Below are 13,051 nucleotides of genomic sequence, written 5' to 3'. Positions count from 1 at the left end.
AGAAATCTCTTCTGTTTGCTGCTGACTACAATGCTCAGAGCTTTAATGATCTGAAGCCAGGAACCCAGAACCTCTGCCAAGTCTTCCACATGAAGGCAGGATCCCAAGGCTTTGAGCCACTGCTTTCCCATGCCACCAGCAGGGAGCTGGATGGGAAGTGGAGCAGTTAGGGCATGAACCGGTGCACATATGAGATCCCAGTACATGCAAGGTGAAGATTAACCACTAGGCTACTGTGCTGGGTCCAACATCTTCGCATTCTAAACTTCAATTGCATTTCCATAATAATGACACTAAAGTCACTATATAAAGACTGATCAATTTTGCTCTTATAGTTTATTTCACTGTTTCCTGGTTAAATTAATTTCCTGCCATTATAAGCTATGTTATCTCACTTAAAAAAAAAAAGAAAACTAAATATACACGTTTACTCAAAACACAATCTCTGCTCCTGAAAGACAAAAATCATGGGCCCATTGCCATGGCTTAGTGGCTAAAGTCCTGGCCTTGAACGGGCCAGGATCCCATATGGGCACTGATTCTAATGCCAGCTGCCCTGCTTCCCATCCAGCTTCCTGCTTGTGGCCTGGGAAAGTAGTCTTGGACGAACCAAAGCCTTGTGTTCCTGCACCCGTGTGTTAGACCTGGCTCCTGGCTTTGGATCGGCATGGCACCGGCTGTTGCGTTCACTTGAGGAGTGAATCATTGGATGGAAGATCTTCCTCTCTGTCTCTCCTCCTCTCTGTATATCTGACTTTGCAATAAAAATAAATCTTAAAAAAAAATTAGCTTCTTTATGCCCTGAAATATAAAATACACCTTTTCCTACAATTGCCAACAAAACAGTTTGAAGATTTCTGTTTAAATTTACTTTCTAAAACAGTGGCAGATGATTTTCTTTCTTTTTTTTTAAAGGACAATTTACCAAAATTGTAGAAAATTATACACCATCATTCTGAGACTTGAAATGACCCTTTAGTCTGTCAAAATATCTCTTTCCTTAAAGCAAAATAAAGAATAAACATCCAAATGGTGATTTGGGCTATTTCAAGTCTTATTAAAAAAATATTTGCAATACTTAAAGAAGTTGGTTTTTCAGTAAATGGTGTCCATCTAGAATTCAGATGTGATGGCATATCAATCAGGATAGTAGGCCTATATTTGTTTGAACTTTATGCTAATCCAGCTGGCTAAGTGGATGGCAGGGACTCGAGCACTTCAGCCTTTTTCTGTTGCTTTCCCTAGACATTAATAGAGATGTGGATTGGAAGTGGAGCAACTGAGACATGAACTATCACCCATGGGGGATAGTGTTACCACACCTGGAGGCATTGCCTACTGTAGCACAACACCATGGAACTTATTTTTAACACCAGGGAACTCTCTAGAGAAATAAATTGTCCACAGAAGGAAAAGTACAATCTTAAGTTTGATCGGAGATAATTGCTTGATATTTGAGAGGAGAATTAATCCTAATTAAAGTATAATGATTGAAAGTCATTGTGCTTTGACTAGCTGCTTTGTACTCATCATTCTTAAGCCTCGAGCTGAGTAGCTTTGGTAAGAAACCAAAATATGTAATTTCACAAACACTACTTTTCCAAATAGCATTAACAATGATGATATGGTATGAGGGGAGTAGCTAAGGTAGTTGAGCAGGAAGAAGACACATAGATTGTAACTATGTGAACTTATCAGATAAACAAAGCAAAGATCCCTTTCCCAAAATACAGTTGGAGAAAAGTTTTTGCTAGAGCCTTCAGAATAGAATAGAGACTCTGTGGCACAGTAATGACAGCACACAAACATGTCCCAGCCAGCAGCATCACCAACAGCTTGCACAGCCAGGGATGGCAGAGGTAATCATTCTAGAGCAAGGTGAGAGGAGGCTGGAGTGGGCCAGATGCCTAACCTGATTTTGTCAGTGGGACTGCATATTCATTCCTCAGACAAAATGTGGCCTGGAGAACTGGGGGCAGCAGTGGGGGTCAGGACATCCACTTAGCTCCACAAAAGGAGGTCACATAAATTCCCTCTCCTTACCTCTCCAAAGTACCAGGCTGGGTTTGCTAAGATGGAGCTCCAACTTACACTGTCAAGTGGCTAATTCTGGAGACAGGGCTGCTTATTGTACTGAAAAGAGATCCACTTGGCTGTGTGACTGTGGGAATCCTGTGATTGTGTGGGCTCTGCACAGATTACAGAATTAAGAAGCATGTGGGTGTGGCCGGGCTTCAGGGCACTAGTGCTGTCCAAATCTAGAAGTACAGACCTCTCACAGTGGGCTCCACACTAACAGTATGAAGCTCATAGGGATGTTGTATGATTAGTGCATCTGAATGAAGTATGCCAGTACTGTGTGTTAATCTAAGCAGCAATTCAATTGGTTCACCTTGGCATTGAGACGGATTGGAACTATGAAAACACAAGTCAGTCTCAACACCCTTACTGCTAATGATGGTGCAGAATGGGACTAAAGCATCTAACACAATTTTACTATCCATAATACCTAAGGAGCTCAAAAATTCAAAAATAACAAAACAAAAAAATGCAATTACAATACGGACAAAGAACATCAACAGATATTTGTATCACTCCCATTCAGGAAATGTAAATAAAAATCACAGTGAGATTTCACCTCACCACTATGAGAATGCCTGTTGCAATTATAAAAAAAAGGAACAAGGTTGTAAAATAAACCAGACCCCAAAAGACAAATTTTCTTTGATTTGGGGTATATTAATGTATAAAAATCATATGTATATTAGTGCAATTGGTATCTTGAGATTTGATTATGTTTATAGGCATCACCTCTTTCACCGATAGACAGTGTTTTTTCTACGTTTTACTTGTTGATCCCTTTATTTAGTATAACATTAAGTTCATGACCACCAAGTAAATTAAAATCATGTTATCACAAAGATTAAGAAAGAATGAAGAAGAGCACAAGAGAAAAATAGATCATTATATTCATAGAGTATTATCCATGAAGTATAAAAAATCTGTTCCATTTATATTAGTAAACATAAATTTAAAATAATATTGATACAATTAGTGTCTAAGATATGGCAGTAGATGGTGCTACAGATACTTTGGCACTGTCAAGACCGTTTCAGCAGCAAACATCAGTGTTATCCAGGCTGGACAAGAAGAGCTTCAATGTAGACGTGGAAAGGAACAAGATCGTGAGATACTAGTGGCATTCGCTAGTCCTGGTGGCATGATCATTGATCATTGTCCCTGTGATTCTTTTTTGACATCTGGTTCTTTGTAAACTTAAACATTCAGAGGAACCACCAGGAGCATCTTATGAAAACTGAAGATTCCGATTAAGAAGATTCTAGTATGAGGCTTGCAATTCTATCTTTGAATGAGGTTCCTATACAATGTTGATGCTGCTTGTCTTTAGAGGAAATTTTGAATTGAGTTCAGGGTTAATGTAAGTAAACTGGAATAGATAGGGACCAATGATGGGTATGATTAGATGAAAATTCCTGGTAAGTTAGCAAAAGCAATTTATAAGAAATTTGATTTTTTTTAATTGAAAAGCACAGAGGGAGCTATAGTGGCATACACACAGAAATAAAGAGGTCTCCTACCTGCTAAATGTCTGTAATGACCACAGCTGGGTTAGTCAAACACAGAAACTCAGTCTTTAGTACATATTTTGATTTTGTTCTTACTTTAATTAGAATCTTGTCAGGAGACTCTGTCATGTAGTGGGGAAACTCTTGGAAAGTGTCACAACCCAGTCACTCAGAGTTGCAAGTCTGTGTGATATAATCCTGGTTGAGAGCTACACAGCCAACACAGCAACAAAATGATAGAGCAGAACTGGCTTCCAAGCAGCAGGTGGAGATAGAATCTGAGATGAATCACAGGCTTTGTCCAGCAGGGGGCTGTATAAAGACACCCACCAAGTTGGGAAGTTACAGAAAACCTAACAGAAGTCAATGAACAAAAAAGGACTCAGACTTCAAGAGCATGGAGAAGCAACCAAAACTGAACCAGTGACATGGCAATCAGGACCATCTCACGACCCATGGGGGCTATATGCCACAGTGGAAGAAACTGTAGATTGACCTCTTCCAACTCAGTATAGGAGACAGCTTTCCAAAAAAATTGTGAAAATTCATTTTCTAGACATCTGTGTTTTAATTTTGAAATTATTTTACCATCAAATCAGCTTAATTTTGCTTCCATTTTTGCATGAAATTTTCAAAGTACCCTTGTGTTTAGTGAGTCCCAACTAGTGAGCATAGGTTCCTTCCAAAGACACGAAAATACTGAATCTTTAGTGGGTGAAGTTTAAATATTGGATATATTTGCTAAAACCACTGAATAACCAAAAAACAAACAAAAAACCTGAAATAATAACTTATTCATGAAACCATTAGTATCCAGTTTGATTTTATCTGCTGAGTGGTATTGAGTATATGAGTTAATGTAGACATAAAAGCAATTACTTAGGCTATAGTATTGGCAAAGCAGGTTAAAACACTGCTAAAAAGCAAAACAAAACAACAAACAAACAAAAACTGCCTCCAAGGCACTCTCTTATGAGAGTGCTGGTTTGAGCCCCTTTTCTTCCACCTCAGATTAATCTCCATGCTAAAGTGCTTGGGAAAGCAGTGCAGAAGGATCCAGGCACTTGGGCCCGTGCCACCTCTCTGCAAGTCAGATGAGTATCCTAACATCCGGCTTTGCTTGGCCCTACCTCAGTCCTTACAGCCATTTTGGAGAGCATACTAGACAATTCTCTCTCTTGAATGCTGTACCTTCAAATAAATTAAAAAAAAACATTTTTAAAATTATCCTTTTATTTAGCTACATTTGACTGTGAAATCTGCTAGTCTGCTACTTTGTTTTTACATAAACAAGCCAGTTGGTGATTGTTGTTTGTTGATTTATATGTAATCTGCAATTTTTCCTTAATGGAGACATTTAAAAATGGAATTCCTTACCTGATGCTTTTATTTCATATCCTGTTCCAAAATGTTCATGCACTTATCCCAGGGTTCTGACAGTATCTTTGAATTTAATTATTTGCTTCTCCACATTATCTCCTATTGACAAAATTCTGAGTATTAGTGTCTGTGTGAAAAGCTCCGATATATTTTCTTATTTATTCATCAAAAAAAAACCCAACAAATAGACAATATTCAATCTCCATTTTCCAAAAGAAAACTTTAACATTAGAAATTTGCTACAAGGAAAATATTAGAAGGCTTACTGTTATATGGACTGATCCAAAGTTTCAAATCTGGCATTTCCATATTTTTTCCTATTCTGTTCCCTCTTCTTTCAGAAAATATTTGTCACTTCTCTCAAAAGGTCTCCTCCTTTTTCCTGATTTTGATATGACACACCCTAAAATTCTATTTTGGGTTAGACTCTCCATTGAAACCTAAAATTTGTATCACACTATTAGCTTTCCTGATCATAGTATCAGAAAATGTTGTTGAAACTACATCCATGCCAATTTTATCTAAACAAAAACCCCACAGATTAATTGTAGTTTGTATAATTTAATAGTTTTTAAATTAATTTCCTTCTTAAACATATGTCATTGTTTTCATTTTTATTCTCTTTCAGAATTAAAAGGTAATCACTTTATTACAGTCTTTCTTTCATGTGAATTACTTGTAGTTTTGAAAGACAGCTATAACTTCAGCAGTAACAAAGAGAAAAAATATGCCACCATATTAATCCTAACAGGATATTGTTACTCTGTTAAATTTCACAGACTAAATTGTTAAAATGAAGAAATCCTGTTTTGGTTATTCAAAAGTAAACAAACAGAAACTTACCTTTTTAGGTGAGACAAAAAATGCTTTTAAAAATAAAATGTTGGGCCCGGCGCGGTGGCGCAAGTGGTTAAGTCCTCGCCTTGCACGCCCGGGATCCCATATGGGCGCCGGTTCTAATCCCGGCAGCCCCGCTTCCCTTCCAGCTCCCTGCCTGTGGCCTGGGAAAGCAGTCAAGGACGGCCCAAAGCTTTGGGACCCTGCACCCGCGTGGGAGACCCGGAAGAGGCTCCTGGCTTCGGATCGGCATAGCATCGGCCCGTTGCGGCTCACTTGGGGAGTGAATCATCGGATGGAAGATCTTCCTCTCTATCTCTCCTCTCTGTATATCCGCCTTTCCAATAAAAAATAATAAAAATAAATCTTTAAAAAAAAAAATAAAATGTTAACTTTTCTGGTGTAGCATTTTCTACTTAGTACCAAATTTGGATCAAAAATCTCCTTGATTATTTGGATGTTCATAAATATTTTCCTTTGATTTGTTTACTTGTGTATTCCATATTATATTTTTGAAAGCCCCACTTACACTAAAACTACTTTTGATAAAATCATTGCTACACCTCCCTTATAGACAGAACTCTAACTAGCATCTTCAGTTGTGAGTGTGGTCTGGGGCTTTATACTGCTGATGTAATTTTTGCTTTGGCTTCCTTATCTCTGCATTATGGCTTTTTTTCTCTTTTATTTTGGTTTATAATTTATTATTATTATTATCTATGCATTATGGTTTCTTCAACACTGTTTCCTATCCCAGTCCCTAACTTGCTGCCAAAATTCAACCTGAGGCATAACATTCAAAGGCTGTTTTTTTTTGGCAGGAAATCAACAAATGAATATTAATAATTCAAAGATTTTTTTTTGCTTCAAAAAATATTGTCACTTTAATATCATGAAATACCACAATTTACTTCTAAGAGAAATAAGTCTTATTAAAGAGGCTAAGCAAATCAGTAGTTGGCTACTGCTTAAAGCCCATTTCTTGGTCCAAGTTTTAAGTTGTTCTCTTGTCCACATCAGTCATTCCTCATACTTTGAATCACTTCATCTTTTATGTAGTTAGGTTAAAAGAAAACAATTTACGAGAAACATTTCATATAATTGATAAAAAGGAACCTAATTGCTAAAACACTGATGTTATCAAGTTGAAATACGCCAATAATATTCTGTGTTTTATCTGATAATGAGAGCCTGAGTTGTGAAACTCTGAAGCCGCAAATCTACAGTGTTCTTTCTGACAGGTTAGCTTAGGTGCTTCTGTGGCTATTCATGCAATGCAACTGCTCTGAAGATAAAACAACCTTTTGAGTTATTATGAACCTTATACATTGCTTTGTGGCTTATTAAATAGTCTATGTAAGATTTTTGTCTTGGTTAACTCTGAAGCTCACAAAAACTGCTAGGTATGGGACAATTTACTGTGCTAGATTTTACATATGCCTGGACCTTTGTGCTATGGCTAAATATAGTGCTCATCTTGGAAAACAATAGATTCCCTCGTCTGTGAACAACCATATAAAATCAAAGGGGCATGACACAGTGGCCTAGTGGCTAAATCCTTGCATTGTAACCACTGACAGGATCCCACGTGGGCGCTGATTCCTGTCCCGGCTGCTCCGCCACTTCCCATCCAGTCCACTTGTGGTCTGTGAAAGCAGTAGAAGATGGCCAAAACCCAGGGTTCCTGCATCCACATAGGAGACCCAGAAGAAGTTCCTGACTCCTGGCTTCAGATTGGCTCAGCTCTGGCCATTGGAGCCACTTGCGGAATGAATCAGCAGATGGAAGAGCTTTCTCTATCTCTTTCTCTCATTAAAAAAAAAAAAATCAAGGATTTTTAAATTAAAACACACATCCAGACTTATTTAGAGAGATATTAGAAACGTTGGTGATGTCTCTGTCAACTACATGGAAAATTGCAAGCATTAAGCGTATGCATATACATCTGAGTTCTAAATGACTATACCAAGCATGCAGTCCCTGGTAGTCCATCATTCAGTTTTATCACCCAGTCTCACCACACCTTTCCCATTAAGGGACTGTAACTTAATATATCCTTGCTACTAAAACAAACAAGTTGTTTACATTCCCATATAAGTCCTTTAAGTAAGTGATTATCCCCCTTGATTAACTACTTATTCTTCTTTTACTTTATTATTGATATCCAATATTCTGCATCCTGATACCAGATATTGTTGGAAATATTATAGGGTTCATCTTCCTCAGTATTCATACAGAATCCCTCTAAATGCAGGGAAATATGATCTTGTTTCACAGGTTACATAGAAATAGTCCAAGGCGAATTTTATTTCATTATTTTGAAGTGTCTCTAAAGATTCCTTTCATGAGAAAAATTTAGCCCATTTTATTTCTTCTGGTGCAATTTGATCTTTTTTCATGTCAATCATTTCCCTCAATATGTCTCTGAATTTTCCTTCAGCAATATGCGCTGGATGCATACCTAGTGTCTCTAGAGTAATGGCAGCATCAACATTCATCATAAATTATTTATTGAAGTTGGCAGAAAAAACTTATGGTGTTAGAGTGCATCTCACCACTCTTGTTCCAGGTGGAAGATATTTGTCATTATCTATAATACAGAGACATGACAGTGTTATTTTAATTTATAAAAAACTTTAATAATTGCAGTTGGATATAGTTTCACATTTTAAAAGAATTTCAAAATTTATTTTATTTATTTGAGAGTGTATACTTACTAGTTCATTGATTCACTTTTTTGTTCTTCCACCTTCCAGTGCTGGGCTAAGCTGAAGCCAGGAAGCAGGTACTCAATCATGGTCTCTTACAGGGACAGCAGGGAGCCAAGCACTTGGACCAACGTTTGTTACTTGTAAAGATATGCTTTAACAAGAACTCAGATAAGAAATAGCTATATCCATAGCTTCCTCTTAGTCACTGTGCCAAATCCATTGCCCTAAAAGCCATTTTTTGAAAGCTATTAAAAACAAGAAGAAGCCAAATCTATTAATAACGCATAACATAACTTTCTTTATGTCTTGGCTCTCATTAATGCTCATGAGGTGTTACAGCCTGTCCTAGACCCAGCCCATACAAATGTTGAAGAGTCCTGCAGCCTTGTCTGGTCCCGTCCATGTTCAGCGCTGGCTTCTATGCTCCTTATTGGCAGCTGGCTTTGGCTTAGCAAGGAATTTCACCGGGTTCTCCTATGAGGCCAACTCCCAGCCCCAGTTCTCATGTGTGTTGACAGGGAACACAGCACAGTCTGGCCTCAGTCCTGACCTCTGCATGTACCAGTGGGTGCTGTAGCCTGGCCCAGACTAGATTACCCCCACCCCACCCCAAGCATTGGCTCCTGCAAGTTTCAGGTGATTTCTGTGGTCCTGCGTGGCTCACCCTATCACCACCCCCAGCTCTCAGCATGAACCAGCAAGTGCTACAGTCCCACAGAAGTGAGTCCCTACAGAATTTGTCCCCATATTCAGTTCTCTTGCTTTCCAGTGGGTGCTGTGCCCTGTCTTGACATGGTCCACCCTGTACTCCGACACTCATGGGTGGGTACTGAGATTTAGCCTAGCCAGATGTGTCCCCATCCACAGCTTTTGTATTTGGCAGTAGGCAGTGAGCAGTGCTATTTAGCCACCACAGTTGCCCACATGACAGGTGCCTTGGCCTGGTCCCTACATGCCCTCTAGCTCCCTCCCCTTTAAGCCACTACATTTCAGTTTCGTGACCTACCTGTATGTATACTGGCCTGGTCTGTGGAAGACCACAAAAGTCATTCCTCCCCTGTCAAACATTTTCTTCGCTGCTCCCACTCCAAAATGTCCCCACTCCTGCCTGAGACTCGGGGTGGCATGTGCCAGCCAACTGTTGCAAGCCTTCCTCACATATCTTAAAAAATAAAATAGATAATTATGCTGTCACACTGATATAGTTAACACAAATTTGACATTAATCAGGCTCAGACTGACTACCAGCTCTTGGCTGTGTTTATCCCAGCAGTGTAACACTTGCCTAGGTACAAGTGATTCTAGGTACTTACCTATAGCTGGGGTAAAATGACTTTTAAGAGGTATGCAAGTTTCCTGATTAAACAGTGCATACTCCTATCTTGCATGTCTAAAGATTAAAAATTGGAATGAGGAGTGTGCCAGTGTACATGTGTGTGTCTTTACTACAATTTTCATCACGTATTCTAATAATTGTTTCCAAGTATTCAAGCTGCAGAGGAAATATGTTTAACTGAGGACTACAAAATAACCTGAAAAATTTATTTTATAGCTTCTTCCTTGTTTAGCAATTCCAGACTTGCCTTGAAATCAAGTTTTATGACTGAAGTGTTTTCCTGCTTACTTTACTTAATCTAATTATCAGATCCTTTGAACAAGCATTCCTATCAGCATTTTCTCTAAAAAGCAAAGATAATATATAGCTATCTACACTTGAAAACTTGAAATAGATATGAGAGCAACTCACATAGTTATTTGTTTATATGCAGGAAATAGTAATTTTCTTTAGGAAACAAATACACTTATTTCAGATTAGTTAATTCCCTCTGATAACCAATTAGATTGCAAAATATTATCCTCCTTACATAATAACATGAAAATGTAACTGTTACAATAAAGAAAAAACAGCTGGGCATTAAACTGTTAAGCTACTCTGGCACTGCTGGAGTGTTTGGTATCTAAATTAATGATCACAACACCAATGCTCTTTGGCCTTCACTAAAACAGAAAAGTGAGCTTTCTTGCTGAATTGTATATATCTGTTTTCTGGTCTCAAATGTGTATTACATGTTTGCCTTGTGTTAGTTTATATGGCACAACCAGGGTAAACTTCATCAGAGCAATTGTTTAATATTGAAGTTGGAAAATATTTTTCATGCACTAGTTGTACCATCTGGGTTATTCTGAGGATGTCCCAATGCATACAATTAGACTTCCGGGCTATGTGCCAGAAGTAATAGGAATTCTGGTTAATCCAGATGATTCCTGAAAGCGAGTAACTTTATATAATATTCCATTTCACTTATTATTGTTGTTATTATTATTTTCTTTTTATGTCTTTATTCCTACTGAGTCTGACAAGGACACATATGGATTTATGTGTATTTCTGATATGCTGTGATAGTTTAAATGTCAGTTAAATCAATAACCCATGGCGGAGTTTCAGAATAAGAAACATTTCGATGTCTAATTCTTCCATCAATATAAATTTTCAGCTGACATGAACATGAATAAGAATTATAGCTCCATACCAAGGAATAGATTCATATGGATTGAACCATAGCTATGAAGCATTTATAACCAGCATGTTTCATCATTTCACCCTGGTAATCATTGCTAGATTACATGCTTGGAAATAGTAAAACAAACAGAGTGCAGAGAAATGATAATCATTAAAAAGAAAGGCAGTGCTGTTCATTTTACTTGAGGGTTTTATTGATAATGTACACTAGAGGGTACTGGCTGTTTGCAAAGACTGTTGTAATAATATTATCATTCAATGTGCCAGATTTCCCCAGAAAAAGGTTTGAAACTCCCAAGTTTTAGTTGAAGATTAACACTGGATTGTGCACCTATATTATATTATATTATTATTTATAATTTGATTTGTCCTGCCATCTGCCATCAGTTCTACTACTTTATCATTCTAGTTTTGTGTTAAAAATTAAAATGGAAATGTAAATAAGTTTAAGAAAGTCTGTTTTTTTAGTACTTTAGTTTTTATTCAAATGCATTTAAATGGTGTCCTCTGATTTATGTAGTTATTTACACTGCATTGGTTGTTTATGGAACTTAAACACTCCCTAAAAATGCATGGGAACAAACTGAATATATTTTACTTAATCTAAAGCAAAATGAAATAAAACAAGCTTGACTTTCTGAGATTCAGTTTTGAAAAAGATTAAGTCTCTTCATTCTGGGATTACATTTTCTTGAGAGTGAATTTAATACTTCCAAATGTCTGTTTATTTATGAAACCTGTGATATAGTCTTTCTGCAATTTTAGCTTTTAACTTTGAATTCTTATCAAGTCTTTATGTGTTCTTTGTTGAGTCTGAAATCCAATTTTTGGTCTTCTGAACACTGTGTTATTTCTTTTCTGCTTGATTTCTTAGGATCTTTATCCTTTTCTATTTACCAATTAGCAAGTGTCTCAGGGGAAAACAGAATGGTGGGAAACCAAGCTTACTCCAGTGGTTACTTTAATCCTTCACACTAAGATATTTCTTTCTGAAGTCCTGGGTCTTTTGTAACTGTAAAGTGTTTTCAACCACACATTTATATTTAGTGATTTGAGTAACTAAAGCTGTCTTAGTGAGACCAAGCATGTAAATCAGCATGGCATCTTTTCATTAGAAGATACAGAAGAATAATCTTAAATAATAATAAATTTATTAATATACTTAAATTTTCTACTGTAAAGCCTGCAATTACATTAAGTTTTTTTTGTTTTAATATTAGTTATAAACAATAGTTGTGTGAAGATTGGAAAAAATCTGCAGTATTTATATCTGTCTTACAACTAAACTTGAGATCTGGAATTTATTTTGTTTTGTTCTTTGTCTTGTTACTTAAAAACTCCAAGATTAAGAATATGCAACCTTTTGGTTCAAAATTTTATTTCCTACATGTCACAGCTCACAATAGCTCAGTTGTCATCCAAAATTCTAGTTTCTGACTCTGGCATTAGAAGTTTAAAAAATATATTAAATATTAATTTTATAAGGATATATGATCTCATTTTTAAAGTATATTTTCTAATTTCCCATGCTATCGTAACAAACCACCACAAATTTGGTTGCTTAAACAACACAATATTATTTTCAAAGTTCTGTGGCTTAGAATTCTGCAATGAATGTCTCTGGATGTCAGGTTGGCTTTTAGGACTTTTAGGAAGAATCTATTCGAAACATCTCTTCAATTATAGACAGCTGCTTTCTCCTTTCATCACCTTACATCATCTCTCTTTGTGACTCTCAGTCAAAAGTTGTCTTCTTATAGACACCATTCATGCTGGTAAGGATCCACTGTAATGACTTTCTTTTCTGTTGGTTAAGTCTGCAAATGCGCATATCTCTAATTTTGGCAATGTTCTATGTTCTAAGGTAATAGTACCTAGGACTATAACATCTATTTGTGGAAGTCAAAATCTAACCAATGGCAGCCAGCATTGTGGCATAGTGCATAAAGCTACTAGTTACAATTGAACACAGGTTTGGGACCTGGCTACTCCACTTCTGATCCACCTCTCTGCTA

General features: G+C 37.0%; 1 long non-coding RNA gene across 1 annotated transcript; it reads left to right on the top strand.

Annotated features, from left to right (window-relative positions):
* Nucleotides 1-527: 527 nt before the first annotated feature.
* LOC121150932 lies at nt 528-7,538 on the top strand. Its single transcript, XR_005883045.1, has 3 exons — nt 528-633; nt 2,215-2,221; nt 7,503-7,538. It is a non-coding gene; the product is annotated as an uncharacterized LOC121150932 (long non-coding RNA).
* Nucleotides 7,539-13,051: the final 5,513 nt, after the last annotated feature.

Source organism: Ochotona curzoniae, unplaced genomic scaffold (assembly GCF_017591425.1).
Source record: "Ochotona curzoniae isolate NIBS_2020 unplaced genomic scaffold, NIBS_Ocur_1.0 contig_2210, whole genome shotgun sequence".
Classification (NCBI taxonomy): Eukaryota; Metazoa; Chordata; class Mammalia; order Lagomorpha; family Ochotonidae; genus Ochotona; species Ochotona curzoniae.
Note: the sequence above shows the minus strand (reverse complement) of the source record. Positions and strands in the feature narration are given on the sequence as shown.